The sequence below is a fragment of the Copidosoma floridanum genome, unplaced genomic scaffold (genome assembly GCF_036245765.1).
Source record: "Copidosoma floridanum isolate Cflo_tuat_1 unplaced genomic scaffold, Cflo_Japanese_pri ptg000021l, whole genome shotgun sequence".
NCBI classification, from domain to species: domain Eukaryota; kingdom Metazoa; phylum Arthropoda; class Insecta; order Hymenoptera; family Encyrtidae; genus Copidosoma; species Copidosoma floridanum.
In genome coordinates this window covers 26,920,366-26,931,385 of record NW_028321898.1, presented here as the reverse complement: position 1 = coordinate 26,931,385, position 11,020 = coordinate 26,920,366, and positions in this window count along the sequence as shown.

Genomic DNA, 11,020 nt, shown 5'->3' with positions numbered 1-11,020 from the left:
ATGGGAGGTGGGGGAGGGAGGGTAATGGGAAATCAGAGCTGGATTCGGTGCACTGCCGCCGAGATATGCTCTTAACAGAATCTCAGTAGAACAGTGCGGCCCGAGGGCAGACAGGCAGACGGGCAGCCCCAAGCTATAGCTGCATTCCTTTGTATGATCCCGTGAAATTGTACGGCAAGACGATTCCTCTCTCTCTCTCTCTGTATATTTTTCTTCCCCCTCCACGGGTATATTGTATTCATATGGAACGGCAGAGAGAAAATATTATAGATGCAAAAAAAAAAGAACATTAGACCCGAGTTTTCAGGCGTATATACAAGGGAAGGGTGGGAGGAAAGGTATATAGCTATAATAACAAGAAGAACAATAGCACGAATGCGTGTGATTTCAGCACGTAGGCACCTGCCCTCGTCTTCTCTACTCGACAAGACTGTATCAACGCAATTTGGGCGAGTACATAGGCGTATGCTTTGCGGCTCCCTTGCACCTTTGCGTGACGAGTACGTTGTAAAAACAAGAGAGCAAACAACAGACTCCCGAGAGAGAGAGAGAGAAGGGGGGGTGGGGGTACAAAAGCGCCTGGATATGCGCGTGATTTTGTATTACAGGTAGGTACAGGTGTATAGGTGGGCATCACATGTAAGTATAACGCATGCAGGGAGTAGCAAGAGAGGAGGACATGGTGGGCGAGGCGGGGGGTGCGAATACCAGCGACGGCGACGGCGTAACACCGCGCAAGCCCGGTATCATTGATTCGCTGGTTCTCTCTCTCTCTCCGCGCGACCGTAGGTATATACATATATACAGGGTAGATGGATGGGCGAGGGAGGTACATGATGCCTCCCCGGCACTGCTGTACCGCGCGCACACGCTGGTAATCGAAGCTTGCACGTGTACGATGGGGTGCGCGGGTGTGTAGGGGGTGTAAGTATATAGAGCGCTCGGTAGGTGATGGGTACATATCGGCGAGGGCTCGTTTGCGTCGAGGCGACGAGAGACGGCAAAGAGAGATGGAGGACTCGGACTTAACCGGCAGAGATGGACGTGAGGATATTATTGTCTTTCTCTCTTTGGGCTCTATCCCCCCTGTCTCTCTTGCGAGGCTGCCTCTGGGGGATGTAGATTTATATTTCAATTGGAGTACGATGATTTGCGGGCCGACAATGACATTTGTCACTTTGCGGGCTCACAGATTTTTTATAAATAATCTACGAGGAGGTGCTTTTTTTTTGTTTCACACCCTCCTTTTATCGAGTAACCGTACGTGATTGAACGATATCCAATTGATGTTTTTTTTTTCTTCTTCTTTTCGATGATGATGGAAAAAAATAATCATGAACCTGAAGGTTTGCAATCACCAGGTGCCAACTAGGTGGGTATCGTGCGTAACGCTTTAACGAGCGTCAGCTTACACACCTCGTCATGCGAAATGCGAGAAGTGACAGGTCTGGAATTTTTTTTTTTTTTTTTTTTTTTTTTTTTACTACCATCCGTTCTATCTCGTAAAAAAAAAAGGATAACCATGGGAGCCTCTGACACTCTCGAGCGTGTCTCTGAACTCGTGAAAAAAAAAAGAAAAAAATAGTGAAGACAATCACAAATACCCCATAATCAAATTTACGACGGAGAAAGAGAGGAAGATTGAAAAAAAAAAGAAGCAAACCAGTCCGTCGATCGCGTGTCTCGACAAGCGAAGGGTAAATTTTATTACCCGGAGAAACTTATCCGTCTTCTTAGTCCGGCTACACGCACCCAACACAGCGTCTCGGACGAATCGATGGAATTTTAATTTAATTTGCGCAATCCACGGTAAACGTCCCAAGACTACGGACGACGTCTTTCTCCCCCACCCCTTCCCCCCTGTAGCTCTCAGTTATACCCCCGCACCCCGAGAAAATCAATCGAACGCCTTATCTCTTTAATTAAAACACCCCCCCCCCCAACCCCCTCGAGTTCGTCAAATTATGCGGCTTTGATAACCCATCTTCAAAACTCTCTGTCTCGTTGGTCCCCCCCCCCACACGTATAGGTAGGAGGGTCGCTTTTTAGTAGAGGAGGGTTGGGGGGAGGGGACTACTTCTTTAATTTCCGTCCAGATGCGGGTAAATGAGTAATTGCTCGGTTATAAATCGTCGCGGGCGCAGCGCTTATTTTTCAAGATAACCGATTGGACCGAATTAATCAGACCCACCCCTCCCCCTCTCTTTTTGCCGTACAGCAGTTTGCGTACGCATAATGTTTGCCGTCCCCCGATTTTCGAAAAGTCGTTTCGCGCGGGAGGTGGGCCCTCGCAAATACGCTCACACGCGGGCGGATCGATCTGGTCGTTTGCATGTACACGCGCAGTTTTACGTGTATTATATAGGTGCACAGGAAACGACGAGGGCTCATCTACACCGTGTATATACACACGTGCACCCCCTATTGGTGTACGTACGATTTTCATCGGTGATGCACTTTTTCCTCTTCTCTCCTACTCGCAGCTTATCCCGAGCCTCCCAGGACACTTTTCCCTCTCCCGTTCGGGGGCGCACGTACGTTTGTATTATGTGCACGCTAAGCGCACCGTGGATTACGTATATACGATAAGCGATGGAAAGGTGCGCGTATACGGGTACGTAATATAATGGGCGTGTCACTTTGGAATTGATGTATTTTTACGATAGTTCGGTACTCGCCTAATATACATAGGGCGGATGGTAGAGCGTCGGACTGGTCTCTTGCAAGTACAAAGAGAGAGAAAAAGAGAGTCTAGATCTGAGGGTCAAACACAAAGTGAATTTAACGATGACTCAAGCACCAGGATCGTCAGATGTTTTCGCATGCAAGGACAAAACATATTTTTTCCCCCTAATTTAAATCGCGCGTCCCTCGTTACAATCACGAGTGATAATTTTAACGCGCAGAAAGAGTGTACGTGGCATCTGAGAAAAGGGTGGTAGAAGAAGGGAGTTTCAGCCAAGCCGAAACGAGGTTGTACGGAGCGACAGGAGGCGGGTGCAAAAAAAAAAAAAAAAAAAAAAAAAAAAAAAAAAAAAAAAAAAAAAAAGAAAAGAACTCGCGCGTGCACGCTGGACAAGTGAAACGCGATTCTCGGGCCAGCGGGCACGTATATACCCCGAAAAGGAGGAAAATACCTTCGAGGGTGTAGGTCCAACGCGGCGATTTCGATAACGCTAGCTCTATAATGTGCGCTTCGGGGCGATTCTGTTTTTTTTTTTTTCCATCCGCCTTTCGGCTACTCTGTCATGCTTGGCTTCCCGCGTGCAAGTATACGTACACCCACAAGGGCACGAAAGCAGTGGGACGCCGAATTGAAATTTTCGAAGCGCACATTTGGCTTCTCCCTCCTGCCCCCTATTTTTTTTTCCTTCTTTCCTCCTTTCAGGTGTACGTACGCACGGCATCGGCAGTGGCGCGGAAATATGCGCCAAGTTGATTTATCATTTGCTTTTTCCGGCTTTTCTCCCCCCCTCGTCTGTCACGCTCGCCGTTTGGGGTGTTACAACGGTGGAAATACTCCAGAGTATCACTCGTCTCTGCAGTTGTACCGATTTATATATACGTTAATACACGGGCGTCTTAGAAAAATAAAAATATATCGCAATAATCTCAGGCGCATGTTTTCTAATAAAAAAATAAATAAAAAAAGGGTCGTATTCTGAAGAGCATATCTCAACATCGTACACCTGCACAGGCACACCCTATAAACAAACAAACAAGGGAATCCCAACAGAGCGAAACATATATATACACCCGTGAAGCGCACACGACGCGTAATACTAAATCAGCGAGACGCCGATATACCCACGCACCCGCTCGCTGTTCTACAGATACCCGGTGCACGTTATACTGTACGTATACGTGGGTATAATATGTATACATGCACATACCGCGGAGAGCACCCGCCGAGCCATTAAACAAACGAGCCCCAGCGCCCAACTAATCAAGCACTTATCAGTGCTAAAGCATCTACTGTACTCCCTCCTCCTCCTCCTCCTCCTGTGGCATCGAATTTCTCGCACATTCCGTTTATGCGCGTATAATAATGTATACGTACCTACGCACGCACGCATCGCGTATATATGCGACGCAACCGATGCGTCATAGCTCGCCCAACCCGGTGAACTCTGTGTGTTCCGCTCGGGTGAGCTTACAATGGGGGTGGCTGTTGTACGAAGCGAGACGCGTCGTTATTGTGCGAGTCCTTACCGGTTTTCAAACATCCAACCCCCCCACCCAGGCTAAAAGGGATAAACACCTTGGATAGTATAAGTATTGTACATGCTTTTCATGGTTTTCAATCGGACTGTGCAACGGCTCGTTTGGCTCTTGGTTGCCCTACGTTTACATCTGACCCCTTTTTTGTGCGGGGAAATCCCATTGGCATGCTGTACGTGTATACGAAACAATGTAGTGAAATTACGGTTGAAGCGATCATCGTTGGCATTTTTGTTGGAAATGTTTTCATGATGTGTATCGCGCGTTTAAGGCAGCGACGGATACGGTACCACGAAATAGACGGAAAATTGTTTATTTTCCTCGATGACATCGGCACTTTGGGTTATGGGGGGTGCTCCGTGGGCTTCGTTTAACTTGTATTATTGTAGACTCACTGTGATGGAGTCAAACGATGATGAACGAACATGCACGGCCATTTAGGTTTGTGGAACATGTATTACAAACACCCAGTCCATTTACGTTACTTATTTGTGGGTTATCGGTACGTACAGCGTCGGATCAACGCTTCAAATAACGATAATATTTTATACATCTTTTTTTTTCTTTTTTTTTTTTTTTGTTTTCTTAAATTCTTATTTTATTGTAAATCATCCACCGCCGAAAAAATCGATCTGCGTATTTTAATTCGCATCCACATCTACTCCAGCTCGCGAATACAGCAAACTCTCCGGATCATTGGCAATGTGTGCGCCGGAGTGGCTTTTTTTTCTCAGTGCAGGCATCGATAATATTTCCAAACGCATTCTCACCTCACCCTTCAACTTTCGCCAGAGGAAGCAAAAACAGTCGATGAAATTTAACGAAGCGAGGAAAACATGTGACTTGAAGAGCGCACCCTATATATATATATATATATATATATATATATATATATATATACAGAGCTTGCAGAGAATAAGGAAAAAAGAAACTCATCGCACGGAATAAAGTAACTCGCGTGCGCTAATAGCTCCGGTGGCTCGCTACAGCGAGACGATCCTCTCGGCAGCTCCAAACGGGCACACTAGCTCATCCTCGTTGAAAAGGGGGGGGGGGCAGGAGGGAAAAGAAACCAAACACCGTGGCAGGGAGCAAAAAAAACAAAAAAAAATCGGGAGTGTGGGAATCACGAGCGTGTGCGGAATGGAAGGGAAAAAAAGAAAAGAGAAATCAAAGAGGAAACACACTCGTCTCGCTCGTCGCGATTTTCCTGCCTTTTTTTTCATACTCGGCGAGCGCATATATACGTGCCCCGAGGGGGCGGGGGTGGCTCGTATACGCGCGTTAATAGATTGAAAGTAGTCCCCGGAAAGATTTTCGCGCTCCAACGACTCCCCCCTGCCGAACACCAGACTGACTCTCGCTCATTTTTGCCTCCCCCTCCCTCGTTTCGATATAGGTGCACACTCACCCCCTCCCCCCCAACTGACTTTGCTCGGCTGAAAATTTTTACCGAAGTGAAAGAGAGTGATTTCGCGTCGTCGTCGCCGATGTCGTATAGCCGAGGGCTCTCTCCTTCCGAACATTCCCCCCCCCCTTTTTTTTTCGTTTTCCTTTTATTTTTCCCACTTTTTTTTTTTGTCGGTCGAAAGTATACCCACCCCCTGGCAGTTTCAACAGTGGACTCGAACGAGGGAATAGAAAAGTTTCTCGCGACCTCGTCCCTTTTTTTTCTTCCTTTCTCTCTTTTTTCCTTGATCACGATACGTACGGCTCTATGGGGGATTTGATGAATGTTCTGGCAAGTGTCTCTATTCCGCGCGCTTGCCCGTTCGAGGATCGTTGTTTTTCAACGTGCTCGACTCCGTGGGGCTGAATTGCTCCTGATTGGAGTATCGAATGGGTTTTAGCCGAGCCCTGGCACTCGTGCGAGACACATCGCGATATGCTCGTGGGAAGAAAAACCAGTGGGTCACAAAAGCGCATGAAAATCAAAAAGTTTTATTGAATCTGAGCTCCCCGACCTGTAATTGCGCGTGTGCCCTCGTATCGGACGGATCACGATCTTTAACCGACACTTTGATCGATACTCGCCACACCGTGGGTACGTGTACGCGTAATGTATATGCATACAGGCCCAACCAACTGTGCAACGGCAAACAACAACGGTGTTCGTGAGATACTCGTACATTTTCCGTTACGTCTGACGGACAGTACATTAGTGAATAATATATATATGCACCCTTACGTGACTGAATTTCGTCGCTCCGACCTGCACGTGTACACATCGAAGCGGTACACTCTCTCCTCCTCTCTGGGGTTCTGGAGGCAAAATGGTCGCGTCGCGACAAGCTGACACTGATGCGCGGAAACTGTTGCCGGAAGATACGCGCCGGCAAGTAAATTACGAAATCATTAGGATGCTGTCTGTTGTGTAACCCACTCCCTACAAGTATGGGCTTCGTCGATTTTACTATCACGAATCGCTTCTTTTATCACCCCCCATTAGTGCAGTAAACTGTCTACACCTTTTCTTTTTTTTTTTTTTTTTTTTTTTTTTTCACTCTGCCTTTGGTGTTTTACTCAAATGGTTGTTTGATCAAACGAATCGCAACGAATAGTTTCGTTAAAGAGATACAGGACGACTCGTGTAGGAAAACAAGCGCTAATGTTCTCGAGCGGAAACACAAATCGTACGATCTGAAATCGCGGCTAAAAAGAGGGTTGCTGAGTGATTCCTGGTATACATTTGTATACGGAAGGGAAAAATAAGGGAAATTCGTTAAGCGTCGATGGTTAACACGAAGGTAAGGCTCTGGTTGCAGATGGAAAAGGAACAAAAAGTATGTCTCCTTGTACTCGGTAATTATTGCGTTAAAAGCCCGGTATAACGAAATAAAAAAGGAAAAAATTCTCTTATAGCAGGGGGTAAAAATTTTAATCTATATCAGTTAAGTCTCGGAGGCCTGTTTCCCGGTAAACATAAAAAAAAAAAAAAAAAGCAAGCGAGAAAACGAGGACGGCTATACACGCGCCACTTGCCGGGTAATAAACGCCCTCGCCCAAACGACTTCCCCCCCTCCCTCCCATCTCTCTGTCCCTTTCAACTTTTGCAACCGAGTGCGTGTGTATATACATACACGTGCACACGGGGGGGGGAGCTGAAATTTAGGTTGGCAAGTGGAACGAGTTCGCGCAGTTCTGCTGAATATTCGTTGCAAAAATAGTATGTGCTCGAGCTCGAGCTCGCCACTTTGTTGCTAATTTAATGCTCAATGAGAGCTGCACGTGAATTTTCAATTTGGCCCTAACGATTGCGCAGTTAACTTTTTTCCCTCTCTCTTTCCTTCTTCCCTTCCTTTTGGCGCATAATTTTGCCCGAAAAAAGGAGAAAGGAAAGGAAATAGCAGCCCCCCGCGGTGGAAGCAGCAATAATTTAATTAGCGCGAATTACGCGGTGTCGGCTCGACAATTAAACCAACCGTGGCGCCGATGATGCTGATTATTTATCTCGTTACATTTTTCAAGGTGTTTTGGATCCTTGGAATTTCAGTGCTGGAAGACCATGACGAAGGAGGGGGGGGGGCAACGGAACTTCCCATTGAATAATCCGAGGACGAAAGTTTTGAATGCGAATATTAGTTTGATTTTCCGGGGACTCCCCGCGACACGGCCAAGTTTACTTTGTTCGAGGAATTAAGTTGCCCCCCACCCCCCACCCACCCACTCTCGCAACTTCAAAGAATATAATTAATTTAGAGAGACAGACACCTCTCCCCGGTGGCCTGGGCAAGGGCAAACTTTGCCTCCTCCCCCGCGCGAATACTAATCGTGTTTGTGTCAACTCTTTTCCGATCTCTCCCTTCCTTTTTCCATCCCCTCTGCCGCATTAGCATAATAATCGTAACTGTATATTCGAGATGTCCGCCCTCGGTGCGATCGCCAACCCTTCCGAGTGCTCCGGCTGGAAATTCCCTTCGGGTCCCCCTTCTCTCTGAAAAAGAAAAAAAAAGTGGGGGGCAGATTAAATCTCTATTATCCGAGGGCCGGGGAAAGAACTTTCAAAAAATCTCGGGCCCCCGGCTAAAGCTGACTCTCCAGGGCTCTTGGCATGCACCTCCTTAGGTAAGGGATGAAAAAAAAAAGAAAGAAAAAATTCAAGCTCGCCTCGATTCCCTCGTGGCTGCTCGTGCGCTACGACAACACACCCCAGACGCACGCCCTCTTGCCTGCACTTCCGCGCGCACCGCTCCTTCCCTCTCTCTCTGTGTGTGTGTGTGTTGGGTGTATACGCGCGCGAAATGGGCGAGGAGAGGGGCACGACGACTGTTATTGATTTTCCAAATGCCCGCTCGTTACGCGACTTATGGGGTTCGCTCCCTCTTGGACGCCCCTGCAGCTTCCTCCTCCTCTCTACTCCTCCTTTGTGCTCCCAGTTATATACCTATGTACGCGGGAAATGCAGTGTGCTTGCGCCGGACGATGCTTAGGTGGGGCTTGGGAGGATGTAGCATAGGGAGGCCGCCAAGGTGCGAACAAGCTGCCTCGCTCCCTCTCTCTTGCAGCAATGCGCAGCAGCCACTTTGCCGGGCAGCCAATATACCTCCTATGTGTACCCAACGAGCTTCTCCTCCCTGCGCGCTGCTACGCGTATAACTGTATACTCTGCTGCTCTGCTGCTACTCCCTTCTTGTAGATGGGACACTTGCGGTGGGTATTATTATACAGCCACCGAGTCTCCCTTGCTTTCTCGTTCAACCGATTCGAGAAATATATTGTGTAGTGGTGATGGTAGTTACCGACCGAGAGAGAATCTACCGTATACGTATGAGCCTCGAGAGCTGGTCCGCGCTCCTGTGAGTGTATTATTTTATGCTAAAGAAGGGCGAGGGGGAGGATTATCCGTTTAAAACTTGTACAAATTCTGATTGGGATTCGGAGGGTCGCGCTTCTCCGTGGGAAGGGTGGATGGTTGGTGCGTGAATTCACGCGCGAGTGGATGCCCGATGGGGGGGTGGGGTCGCTGCTCGGCTAATTTTGATGTTTGCCCGAGGGACGAACGGGCGCGTGAATTGGTTTGAGCGACGGATCATTATGTTCAAGTGCTAAGGGAGGGGTTGGGCCGTGGGGCGAAATCATACGCTGCAAGTGTTTTGTTTGCGGCACGTTGTTTGGTCTGACGAGGGCAATTGACTCTCGGGTGCGAGTGTCGTCTGTACAACTTGAATACCAACGATTTTTCTATTCTTTTTTTTTCACGCAATTGCTTGTTAAACAAGAGTCAGTATCTTTTTAAAGTTAGGGAACAAAAGTATCGAGCATATTTATTCTGAGCTAATGTTTCATGTTGTTTTTTAATTGAGGGGAATTTAGTTTCCGATTTTTTTGTCAGCGAGAACTTTTACTTACATTTTACGGCATATGTTAAAGTTGAAAATGTTCCTTGTGATGTTGCGAAACAAATATATAATTTACGTATACAAATTTATAAATCGACTGAATGGCTTTTTAAAATGATCAAGTGTATAATATTATTGAACTATACATAATTGATATGTCTGACCGATTCGTGACTGTTACTACTCACTAATAAGTTTTTAATTAAAATAAAGGGTATGAATTTTCTTACATAAAATAGATGCGTCTGACCAATTCGTGACTGTTACTACTCACTCCTAAAATTTTTATTAAAATCAAGGGTATGGATTTGCTTCGATATTTATAATGGAAATGCCTGACCAATTTGCGACTGTTACTACTCACTGCTAAATTTTTATTAAATTCAAGTGTATGAATTTTCTTATAGAAAACTGATATGTCTGACCAATACGTGACAGCTACTTCTTACTACTAAATTTTTATTTAAATCAAGTGTATGAATTTTCTTATAGAAAACTGATGTCTGACCGATACGTGACTGTTACTGCTCACTACTAAATTTTTATGAAAATCAGGTGTATGAATTTTCTTATATAAAAAAGATGCGTCTGAACAATTCGTGACTGTTACTACTCACTGCTAAATTTTTAACTAAAATCGAGCGTATGAATTTTCTTATACAAAAAAGACGCGTCTGACCGATTCGTGACTGTTACTACTCACTGCTAATTTTTTAACTAAAATTATGTTTATGATTTTTTTTTTACACTAAATAGATGGGTCTGACCAATTCGTGACTGTTACTACTCACTGCCAAGTTTTTATTAAAATCAAATGTATGAATTTGCTTACATATTCATAATAGATTCGTCTGACCAACTCGTGACTCTTAATACTCACTCCTAAATAAAAACTATTAATTAAAAAGAAAAATGGAAGAAAAAAATTACTATAGCTGCATTTTATGTATATTATGATTAACCATGCACGAGCAGTCTAACGAATAGCCTATTGTAAAAATTGGATTAAAAATCGAACAATCGCTTTTCCGACCATTGTTTTTCCTCTTCCAGTGCATAGGCATTTATTTACGCGTACTAGCCCGACTGCGTAAACCAGAAACAAAACAAAAACAAAAAATCAACAAACGTAGCGTAAGAGCTTTCTGTGGAAAAGAGCTCGTTGACATATGCACCGTCTGTGCACACAAACGCGAGCACAGGAAGTAGATAGTGTACATTCAACGAGAAAACGAAAAAAAAGGGGAAAAAAAAAAAAATCGTAGGGAAAAAAAAGGTCAGCTGGAGCCTAAGTACAAACGCCATCGTCATTATGCGCACAAAAGAGAGTGTTTTTCTCCGCTTATACATCCGACCCTTTTTTTCCCCCCAAAGTCATCCCAGTCGATCGTCCGGGTTTTCACAACTTCGCTCTTAGTATACGTACGCGTGTGCTTATCGGCACCACCAACGCATGTGTA